At 49.6% G+C, this 12,100-nt stretch overlaps 2 pseudogenes; both read right to left on the reverse strand.

Moving 5' to 3' along the window:
* Positions 1-8,564: 8,564 nt before the first annotated feature.
* Positions 8,565-9,596, reverse strand: LOC149999681 (DET1 homolog pseudogene; annotated as a pseudogene).
* A 461-nt stretch (positions 9,597-10,057) lies between these two features.
* On the reverse strand, positions 10,058-11,739 carry LOC149999682 (DET1 homolog pseudogene; annotated as a pseudogene).
* Positions 11,740-12,100: the final 361 nt, after the last annotated feature.

The following is a 12,100-nucleotide window of genomic DNA, read 5'->3' on the forward strand; positions in this document are numbered from 1 at the left end:
TTGCAGGGGACTTCCCCAGGTTTAGCACAGAAAGCCCTGCATCTCCAGGGACACTCAGAACCTAGAAGACCCGATGGTGTTACCCTCGCTGCTTATCTTTCAGGGGCCACAGAAAAGAATATAAGAGCCCATAGGCCGGAGGTCAGGAGGGCATGAGTTCGGTCCCTGCTTGGCCATTGAGTCATGTCCCTAATGACTCAGAATCCAGAATGCTTGTATCTTGGAGCAACATCTGAATCTGTTAAATCTCTTCTCGCTTCAAACAACAAAGAACAAAAAAACAAAAGATACTGTCTGGGCTGAATCGTGTTCCCCAAATTCATAAGTTGAAGCCCTGACCTCAGAATGTGACTGTATCTGGAAGTGATTAAAGAGGTGATTAAGTTAAAACAGGGTCGTGAGGGTGGGCCTGAATCCCATATGACTAGTGTCTGTATAAAGAAGAAATTTGGACACACAGAGGGACATTGGGGTACACGTGCACTATGGTGACTCAGAGAGAAGACACCCATCTGCAAGCCAGGAGGCCTAAGAAGGAACCAGCCCCTGCAAATCCAGAAAGACAGAAAACAGATTCGTGGTTGCCAGGGACTGGGGAAGGATGATGGAGACTGACTGCTAATGAGGATGGGGCTTCTTATAGAGAAAGGGTAAAATATTCTAAAATTATTGTAGTTGACGGTTATACAACCCTGTGAATACACAAAAACAAAATTGAAGTGTACACATTAAACAAATAAATTGTATGGTACGTTAATAGTATCTCAATAAAGTTATCTAAAAGTCCTTTGGGACTTAAGGAAAAAATCTAATGTGACTTTTATTTAATTCAGTGGCACTTTCAACGTCTGTGACTTTAATTTAAAAAATTCATTAGTGCCCATTTGCTTATTAACAGCTGATTAATTGGACATTGTCGTACTAATTAATTGGACATATGTTTTAATGGGACACTAAATGTTAATTCATTCAACAAATGTTTATTGGGTGTGTAGTATATGGATTGACAAACAATGGCTTGTGGACCAAATTCAGCCCACTGCCTATTTTTATATAGCCCTGGAGATAAGAATGGGTTCACATTTTAAAATAACTGGGAGGGGAAAAAAAGAAAAAGAATTAAATTTCTTGACACATGCAAATTATATGAAATTCAAATTTCAGTGTCTATAAAAAAAGTATCATTGGCACAAAGCCATGTCCATATGGCTGCTTTCAAGCTACAGTGGCAGAGATGAGTAGCTGTGACAGAGATCCTCTAGTCTGCAAGGCCCAAAATGATTACTTTCTGCTCCTTTGCAGAAAATGTCTGCAGGCTGGTGTGATGTATGCAAGGTCTGGAGCGAAGGGCAGCGGAGAAAGGCAGCCTCAGGGACAGGCTGTGACTGAGGTCATTGTGTCCTGGAGAGCAGGTGGGAGCTGGAGAAGGATCAGGAGGAAGTACCTGGTGGGCCTGCCAAGGCTTTCCCCTTGCACAGACACAGAGCAGATCTGCCTGTCACAGGCCCAAAATAGTGCAGGATGTGACAGGGACGTAGGGGAGGTGGTTCTGGGGCAGCCAGAGCCCTGCCTGGCCTTCCAGACACCTCAGTAATTACGATAACTGGTAGCAATAGGGTGACCAACTCAAAACAACCAGAAGATAAGTGTGGGCGAGGGTATGGGGAAACTGGAACCCTCATGCACTGTTGATGGGAATGGAAAATGGACAGCTGCTGCGGAAAAGAGTTTGGAGGTTTCTCAAAAAATTAAACATAGAATTACCATGTAATTCAACAATTCCACTCCTGGGTAGAATTAAAAGAATTAAAAGCCAAGTCTCAGATAGATATTTGCACAGCTTTGTCCACAGCAGCATTATTCAAAGTAGCCAAAAGGTGGAAACACCCAATGTCCATCAACAAATAAATAGATAAACAAAATGTGGACCATCCAGACAATAAAATATTATTCAGCCTTAAAAATGAAGGACATTCTGCTCTGGCTGCTGTGGTTCAGTGGATTGAACACCGGCCTGCAAATCAAAAGGTCACGGGTTCAATTCCCAGCCAGGGCACATGCCTGGGTTGTGAGCCAGGTTCCCAGATGCAGACATGAGAGAGGCAACCACGCATTGATGTTTCTCTCCTGCTCTTTCTTCCTCCTTTCCCCTCTCTCTGAAAATAAATTAATTAAATATTTTTTTAAAAAGGAAGGAACTTCTGACACCTGCTACAATGGGGATGAACCTTGAGGACATTATGCTCAATGAAATAAGCCAGACACAGAAGGACAAATACTGTGTGAGTCCCTGTATGGGGTCCCTAGAGGAGTCAAATTCATAGCAACAGAGAGTAGATGGTGGGAGCCAGGGGCTGGGGGATGGGAATTAGCATTTAATGAGGACAGAGTGTCAATTTGGGAAGGTGAGAAAGTTCTAGAGATGGATGGTGGCGATGGTTGTACAACAGTGTGAATGTGCTGAATACCCCTGGACAGGACACTTAAAAATAGTTAATATGACAAATGTTTATGTTGTTTGTATTTTACCACAATTAAAAGAATGATAACAGGGTAACCACCTTACCCTAGTTTTCCCAGAACTTGCCCAGTTTTAGCACTGAAAGTTCCCTGTCCTGGAAAACCCCAGTCCCAGGCAAACTGGGACAGTTGGTCCCTCTTAGAGGTCAGATTATTCTATGGCCTGTCCCTCTAGGACTCAGAGGGACATCAACCTGCCTGGGTCACTCACTCAGCAAAGCTGAGATTTAAACTCGAGTCTGTCAGACGCTGACCCCATGGCCTTCTGTAGCCAAGGAAGCATGGTCAGGCTCCTCACTCTCGCCTCATCTGGCCTTCCACCTTCTCTCCTTCCTCCCAGAACCACCTGAGGGGCCCGGAGGACTTGACTCTATTGCTGCCATGGCCACGTGGCTCTGGGCACAGTGATGTCATCACTAACCTGGACCTTCTCTGCAGCACCTGCCCTCCCTGGACAGAACCTGAGAAAAACCTGATGCTCCCCTTCTTGTTTCCACTGAGCATTCCATGGGGTATACTCCTGGTCATGTCTTTCCAGGCCCCAGGACAGGACAACCCAACACTGGGCAGCCCAGAGCATGAGTGGGTAGCTCCACAATCCACTGCCTGGAGTGGTGTAATGTGCCACCCCCATGACTCAGTTTCCTCACCCGTGTGCTTCACATGCTCACACTGCGGTGCCCTCCCTCCAGGCTGGCCCTGGGAGTGTGGGATGGGGTTGGGGCACTCGCACCTGCTGGACACCTGTCCAGTGATCAAGAGGGCCTGGAATTCTCTCCACCACTCTGTGTCACAAGTACAATTTATTCTGGTTTGCAGATGAGAAGACTGAAGCGGAGTCCCTTGCCCAAGGCCACACACAAAGGTGGAGACAGGGTCCAGGCCAGGCTGGTGTGCCTGGGCACCAGACTTTGTCCACCGTGGACCCTTCAGAGGTCCCTTCAGAAGCCACTCATTCTCCTCCTGCCCTCACGACAGTGGCCAGGGCTGAAGACCCCCAGCTGACTACTCTTGCATTTATTAGTTTTCCTTCTAAGTCTTGTTTATTTTATTGATTTTTAACTAAATTCGTTTGAAGAGGAAACTTTATGGAGGCATTGGTGTTGACAGGAAAACCTAAGTTTCTGATCTGCATTCTAGAAGCACCAGTTACTAAGGTTAGAATGTCTGCCCATTCGTCACCTACAACCAGCGCCAGAAATGCCCCGTGCTCAGCACCTGACACCTCTAAGGCCAAGAACAATCTCAGGGCAGCAGTTCCCAGCTGAGGGTAATCCTGCTCCCAGGGGACAGTGAGCAAGGTCTGGAAACATCTGTGCTTGTCACATGGGGGGGTGTCCCTGGAAGCACGAGAGTGGGCCTGAGATGCTACTTGACACCCCACAGTGCCCCAGGACAGTCCCCCACAGAGAGTGACACAGCCCCAAGGTCCAAGGGCAAGAGGAAGACCCTGTCCTAAGGGAAGGGAACTGGCTCCAACCCCTGTCTCCCGGAGGTACCCCAAATAGTGTGAGTCACTGTGCAAAGAAGGCCCAGGAAGGGGCTGAGAGCCCAAGACAGAGACAGACCCTGGCACACAAACCTGTGTGCCTGCTGTCCTGTGGCTGTCACCCTCCTGGGCCAACTCTTCTCCCTCCCCAAGGAACTTGACCAGGCCAGGCTTGCCTGTCGTCCCCCTTCCTTGGTCCCGGCAGGGCCCTGGGATGCCAGCAACCCCACCCCATGGAGAGATGCCTCTGCCTCAGGGCTGCTGAGGGCTGAACTGGGTAGACAGGAACCGACTGGGCCCCTCACTGAAAACTGGCCCCTCTGTGGCTCCCCGAGTTACAAAGCCAATCTGAAGCTCCATCCCCACCCACCACAGACACACAGACAGGCGACCTTCCATACAAAGTGCCCCATCAGGTGACCCCTACCTAGCCCACCAGCTCTGCCCCAAATGTCTTAACAGCCATGAAGGGAAAAAAATGAAATCCATAGCACTGAGGCCCCGGGAGGTGGGGAGCCAGGCTGCAGGGCCCATATCCCCGCTCACCCCACTCATTCTCACTCTATTTCAGGAATCCCCCACCCCAAGCATTTGCCACTCACATCAGGTATCACTCAGCTATCCCTCTTAATCAGCAGTTACTCTGCTGGCACCCCCACCCCCACATATGTCCCAAAAGAGCCAGAGCAGTCACCTCCGAAGGCCATCCCTGCTGCCTGTCCTTCCAGCTGCCACGCCCCTGAGGGGGTGTCCTTGAGACCAACGGGGGGGGGGGGGCGTATCTGCCAATTCCTGGGAGAGGGGTGGGCTGACAAAGACAGGCAGCAGTAGCTGAGGGTCTCCACCACCATATGCCCTCCACCATCACCCAGGAAACCCCCAAACCTGCCTAGCATAATCTGGTGGTTGGAGGTACGCAAGAGTGACCTCATCACCTCTCTGTTCCCTTGAAACTTCTCTGGCATTCAACAAGGTCACCGAACAACTGAGTCTGGAGGGAGGGCAGCGGGGCAACAGGGGTGGGACAGCCCCCAGAGAAGAGGGATTCAGTAGATGCAAACAGGGCTCATTCTGCTGGGCCTGTAAATTCCCTTGTAAAGGGACCTTCGAAATATAAAACTCCGGGGGGTGGGGGGACAAGGGTATCTGGGGACAGGCAGGGGTAGGGGCAGGGGAGTGAGGGAGCCCCAACCTCGATCCTTGTCCTTCGCTCTCTAGCGGGAGCCAGCATTGTGGCCACATCATTGCAAGATACACATGCATCCTGGGGTCACCTGTCACCGGGTGGGGAGTCACTAGCTCTGTTCCCTCTAGGACCGGAGAATAGATGAGGATGAGGCCCAGCCCCCTCCTCCACCACTTCCTCCTCCTCACTGCCCTCTTCCCCACTGGGATGGGCCCCCAAACCGCCTGGAACAGTTAAGTGCCACCAAGGCCGTGTTTCAGACGCCCTTTGCACTGGTGTGTAGTTTCACCACTGTTCTGTGTCACACTTTTAAGGACGCCAAGTGGGGTCGGGTGGAGGGATGGGGGAGATGGTTTAGGTACTTACTTTTCTTTTTCTCTCACAACAGGGGGGGGCTAAAGGTCTCAAGGGCTGAAGGAGCCGCTGGGGGCAGGCAGGCCTGGCTTTATAGGAGACACCCCCCCATTAAGGCAGGAGCACCCTGGTTATTAATAGCAGCTGCAGCTTCTTGCCCAAGTATGGTCAGAAACACAACAGCTGTGGGCTTGGCTGGCACCTGCTGGTGGCCACTGAGCCTGGGGACGGTGGCACCGCAACTGCCCTCTGACCTCTGCGGGACCTTTGGCACTCCGCAAACCCAGGGTGGTGTGGTGACTCCTAATCTAACAAGACGCATGCTTGGAGCGCACCCAGTGTGTGCTGGACCCTGATTCACCCTTCCTTCTGTTAGGTGGAATAAATAGTAAACCAAGGCAGCGAGGAGGAGGGAGACCTGTCTCACCCACTGACTCAGCAGCAGTCCTGAGCCTGGTTCAATAAGATGTTCCAAACATCACAAGCAAAACTGATAGCTCAGGAGGAGGGAAGCCCTTGAAGGTCTGTGTGCATCGTCTTCACTAGCTGGGGAAGAAAGCCTTTGTAACTGTCCCCATATCTGGAAGGGAGGAGGGGGAACCTAGAAACTGACTAAAGTATATGACCCTTGAACCCCGGTAGTCGGCACACTCAGATTAGCTGGGTGCCCACTTGTAGCCTTCGCTCAAGTGTATAGAATAAGCTTACTGAGAAACTTACTACCTCATTCCTTTATAATTCATAAATAAAATTGCTATCTCATTTCCACTATACATGTTTGTCTCTCACCTGAATTCTTCTCTTGTGAGCAAGGCAAGAATCGAGGGGACGGAGCCGCCTTGTTTGGGTCCCTGGGTAACACTTCCATTCTGTGGTCACTGGAGTAGGCAAACAGAACCACTGTGCCTGAGGAAGTACAGGACTGGCACACAGAGAGGTGGCGTCTTTGCCAAGAGCAGGATCCCATCAGACTGTGTTCAACCCCAAGGCCATCTGGCTCCTTTCTCAGGGGGCATGTGATGTCAGGCCTAAAATCAGGCTCCACCCTATGTGCTAGTAAAAGTGGGAGGTCCCCACTGGCCTCACCACTGCACCTCCCATGGAGGAGGTCTGCTTGCCCACCGACTTCCTGATTGAGGGATAAGACACCATGGCTGCTGACCCCAGGGAGCAGGTTTCACATCTCTGCCAGCTGCAGAATCACTCACATCAGTGACTGGGACCCACGTGCCTGCCCCTCCCACCTCGTGTCTTTCTCTGCAGCCAGAGTACACTGACGTCCGTTTGGAGACCTTGACCTCCCCAAGAATGCCAACTTTGGTGTTCTCTGAGCTTGGTCCAGCCCTGAGACTCTGATTTGACTGGCTGTACTATCAATGTGTATGCAGCACTTGATGGTTATAAATCCCCTCTACAAGTTCCCACTTTTCCTCATGATGTCTCAGACGGGAAAAGGAGAGTTAACTAATATGTTGCAGCTGGGAACGTTGAGGCCAGGAGAGGGTAACTGCTGCCATTGAGGGGTAGGGCCAGCGGTGGAGCCAGGCCTTCCTCACTCGCCCTGCTGTGCATGAGCTTTGCTTTGACATAAACACCTTCCAAAGAGCTTCACACACAGCCAAATCCTAAGGCAACCCACGGGCAGGTCTGACCTGACTCTTGCCAGCGGGAGGGATGAAATTCATGGATCCCACAGTTCCTGCCTCCAGCCCATCTTAAGAAGCAGGCAAGAAGACGTTGCCATTTTGCACAAGACAGGGAGGCCTCACGCCACAGATTTGCTGAGTGGTCCTGTCCACTCTTCCCAGAGCAAAAGGAAGATATGGTCCAGCACTAACATGTATCCACCATCACAATCCTAGAAAGAAAAGGAAATGAAGGCACAGCAAAAAGACAAAGTGCTACAAGAGGGGAAGCAAGCAGAAGTTGAACAGTTCAGTAAATTGGCAAAGTGGTTGTGGTGCCCTTCATCAGTGTATTAATCAGCTACTGCTGCAGAACAAATCACCAAAACTCAGTGGCTTAACACAACATGCACGGTGTCTCAGAGTTTCTATAGACCAGGAACATGGTCATGGCTTACCTAGGTCTTCTGCAAAGTTTCCCCAGAGGCTGCAAGCCAGGTGTCAGCCAGGGCTGGATTTCGTCCAAAGGCTCAAATGGGGAAGGATCTATTTTCTTTCTCTTTTTTTTTTTTAAGTATATTTTATTGATTATGCTATTACATTTGTCCCAATTTCTTTTCCCTTTGCTCCATTCCACCCAATACCCCTCTTTCCTCCAGCAATCTCACGCCCCCTCCCCTAGCTGTTGCCCTGCTTGTGGTCCCCAGAGTGGGTGAGTCTGCAGACGTTCTAAGACCATGGGGGCCCTCCAAACAAATGGATTCTGCTGAGAGACCAGCAGTTTCTTCCTCTACCCCAAACCCTACAGGTTTTCACAGTCAGAAGCAATGAGGCTTTATTTCCCAGCACTGGAACTGTGAGCTGCACAGTCTGGTCTGGTGCTGGGAGCGCTCCCCAGGTGTCCCTCTCGACTTTTTAAAAATGTTTGACTGCGCTTTCCCCTGGCCTGCCACTGCTGCCACCGCCACACCATGTCCTCTCCGCCCTAGCTCCGCCCCTCCTGCCTGTCTGGATGAGTATTTCTTCTTTTTATCTTTGTTTGTTGGACTTCCATGCAGCTCAATTTTCTAGAATTTCTGGTTGTCTTCAGTTTTAGGGTAGTTGTATTCCTTCTTAGTTGTGGAGGAAGATGCAGCGTATCTACCTATGCCACCATCTTGGCGGAAGTCTCTCTCTCTTTTTATTTTTTTAAAGAAAATACTGTAGCTTTATTTTGTTTTCGTATAAAGATAGCCCTGCTTGTTGGCTAAGTAGAAAAAAATGTACACAGTTCTCATGAGTAAACAAGGTTTACCTGCTTCAGAATGAGTACCATAATGGCAAAGAAGTGATATAAAGAAAGCAAAGGTGTAATGCCCTCATCTTCATAGCAATAAAATGCAAAATAGAACAAAAAGGAAATGAACTTAATTAGTGCTGGACACACCAACAGGGAAAAATCAAGAGGCCTTTAAATTGTTCAGTAGGTTTTTTAAAACAATTTTTAAAATTCCATTAGTCTGAGCTACCCTCATGCCTCTCTCCAGCTCTCCCCCTCTGAAGTATACCAGTTTGGACCCCACAAGACTGGTAGTCAGAAGCTTTTGTTTTTGCTTTAGAAATTAAAAAAAGTCTTAGAAGACCAGAAAACCTGGCTTGGGTGAGGCACCTACATGCAGCAGTGTCACATATAAAAGTTGACAACATGCTCAGCATTAGTCCCCTGCACAGAAATAGCAAAGGGCTCATAAGGGTGAAAGGCAGAGGCAAAAGGTGTCACAATAGGCGGCTGGTGGAGAGGCCCAGTGAGCCTGCCTGGACCTGAAACTTGAGCAGACCAGCGTCCTGGGCATAAGACCCAAAACTGTGATCGCCACAAGTCTTGGGCTGCTTGATGACTGACACCCACTTGTCATCACAGTTGAGGAAAGAAACATCAAGGTAGGGGCTGCTACTGTAAGACTGGGTGCTGAAGGGGCCCTGACCCAGCACCCAGTGTATGGCCTCGGTGCACCCTCCATGCTTGGCATTTACTATAGTGTCTTTAAGCCAACGCTGGGTCTGCCTTGCAAAACTGTTGCTGGGACCTGAGCAGGGAAACTGGACTTCACTGTGCAGGGTAGCATTATGGAAGGGATCACAGAAGTTTTCAAAGAGCTCCGAAACTCATCTGACATTATCTCAAATACAGCAATCACCTCTGTTGTCACCACATTGTACACCACAAAGAAAGATGCCTGTGACAAGGTGAATGGAAATCCTGCTGCTGAACTTTGGGGGCCTTCTGGGAACAGGGCTTCTACAAGGACAAAGACGTCTGGAAGGCTGTGGTTCGAGACATTTTTGCTGGCTATAAGCGGGGTCTCCAGAACTAGAGGGCGCCCACAGCTCTTCTTAAAATTGGAAGTGTTTATGCTCAAGATGAAACTGAATTCCATCTGGTCAAGAGATGTGCTAATGTGTACAAAGCAAAGAACAGCACAGTGACTTCTGGTGGCAAACCAAACAGAACCAGAGTCATCTGGGAAAAGGTGACTGGCCTCATAGAAACAGTGGATGGTTCATGATAAATTCTGAAGCAACCTTCCTGCTAAGGCCATTGGGCACAGAATCCATGCAATGCTGTACCCCTCGAGGATTAAAAATTATTGAAAAGTGAATAAACAGCCCTGCCTGGTGTGGCTCAGTTGGTTGGGGGTCCTCTAGCAAAGTGAAGGATTCCCCGTTGGGGCACATGCCCGGGTCACGGGTTCTATCTCTGGTGAGGGCGCAAAGGAAAGCCAACTGATGGATGTTTCTCTCTCACGTTGATGTTTCTCTTCCTCCCTCCCTCCCCCTCTCTAAAATAAATAAGTAAAATCTTTTTTAAAAGGTAAATAGAAAAAAAATTAAAAATAAAAATGCCTATGACAGATCTGTGACCCTCAGGGTTGCTACAATCCTCACTAGTCTGCTTGATAAACAGATGGTTTATCAAGTAGCTGCGTTTTCCACATGCACAGCTGCCACAGTTGGTCAAACTACTGGAAGAAGCACCTCTTGGCCATTGCGCTCCAATCCTGCTCTGCCTGGCACCACAAGTATACAAGCAGACGGTGTTGCAGGGAGTTGATAAAGGGATCCCTGAAAAGATTGGCCAGGCCTGTCTGCCTGTCCCACTGTGTCTCAGAGAAAACAGATGACATAGTGAGCAGACCATTCTCATAGCAGAAGTAGCCAATGGTTCTCATATCAATGAAAGTGCCTTCACCTGGAAGACATGGACGGTCTGCTGCAGCACTGACAAGATGGCTGTTGGTTGTGAGACAGAACCACTTTATCACACTTGAAGATGTGTGTGTCACCTAAGCAGCCAGTGTGAAGGTCAATGATGTGGAGGAGACTGTGGGTTGGGGGTTGCAGATTCACTGTTTCAATAAACCTCATGAAAAGGAGGGTGAAGCTCATCTGGCAGGCAGGTGGTGAGCCCATGCTGACACACCAGCGGTGGTCCGTGCAAAGGCTGTGCTCTCGCTCAGGTGCTCACCGTTGTCCACTATGATGGTAACATCCAGCAGGACAAAAACTGTTCAAAGAGCTGGCCACAAATGTTGACTGACTGATGGTCATTGCTGTTAGACAGAATCTCCCCCTCATAGCCCTGCAGTAGGCCCTCTGCTGCTTGATGCCCGGGTACTCATAAATTTTGAGATGGCTGGTCTGAAGAGAAAGCAACCAAGTAGCATCAATCAGGTGAGAAGTTACACAGGAAACAAGGAAGCTTTTTAACGTTGTCAGCTGTGTAGTTGGGAAGACATTCTGGTGGAACACTTGGGCCTGGTGCCAGTTGGTGTCTGCCTTGCCTAAACTGGTACACTGGCGTTCCAAGCACTGAATGACATCTTGGTTCTGCATTATTCGAGGGAAATATAATGATCCGTTATCACATCTCTATCAGTCCCAGCTCAAAGTGCTGGGATTAGGGATCCCCCCAGCCAGCTCTGGAGCGTACCCCCCTCCCCTAGCCTCCGCCATGCCTTGGGACCTGGTGCCTGCAACCATAGCCCTCACCCCACCCCTAGGGAAGGATCCATTTCTAAGATCACTCATGCAGTTCGTGAATTTCACTCCTTCCTGGCTGCTCCTTGCCACATGGGCCTCTCCAACATAGCAGCTGACTTCATCCAAGTAAGCAAAGGAGAGTGTGTGCTAGCAAAACGGAAGTCACCATTGAGGTAACCTAATCACAGAAGTGACCTCTACCACCACTGCCGAGTCCTGTTGCTTAGAACCTGCCACTAGGCCAGTCCACTTTCAAGGGAGTAAACATCAGGAGGCAGAGGTCCTTGGGGGCAGCTCAGAGTCCGCCTGCGGCAGTCATGATGAGTAACAGCGTACTAGCCCAGCAGGCTTTGCAATGGGCAGTGCTATTTGCTAAGTGCTTGTATGGGCCACTCTGGTGAGGTGCTTTATGACCCCAAGGTGCCTTCCCATGCCCTCAACTAACAGATTGAGTAAACTGAGGTTGCACTGAGATGAGCAACTGAAGAGAACCCAGGTCAAGGGAGTGATGCAGAAATCATCTCGAGAGTAAGGTACCTGCCCATCACCCCCTGAAAGACACTGCACATTTAGCACTGCAGCATGGTGGATCCTGAGTACTGAAAGAGTAGGTCTGAGTCCAAGTGAATTTTGGTTTCTATCCAGTCTTAATCAGAAAGGCTGGAAGGGTGAATAGCCCTCCTCCACCCTCAAGACAAAACATGGCCTCCCAGCTTCTGACATACTGCCCAGAATGCAGTGGGACTTAGTAAATCGTGGCTGGATAAATGCTGCTTACTAGTCCCCTAAGGAACTCGCCTCTGGGTCGTTACCCAACTTGGGGTCTGGCGACCCTCTGGCACTAACACAGAAGTCCCTCCTTTTCCATGGAGACAGGTGGCACCAGTAGACTATGGCCTATTGATC

This window comes from Furipterus horrens, unplaced genomic scaffold (genome assembly GCF_987537825.1).
Source record: "Furipterus horrens unplaced genomic scaffold, mFurHor1.1.pri manual_scaffold_10, whole genome shotgun sequence".
Classification (NCBI taxonomy): Eukaryota; Metazoa; Chordata; class Mammalia; order Chiroptera; family Furipteridae; genus Furipterus; species Furipterus horrens.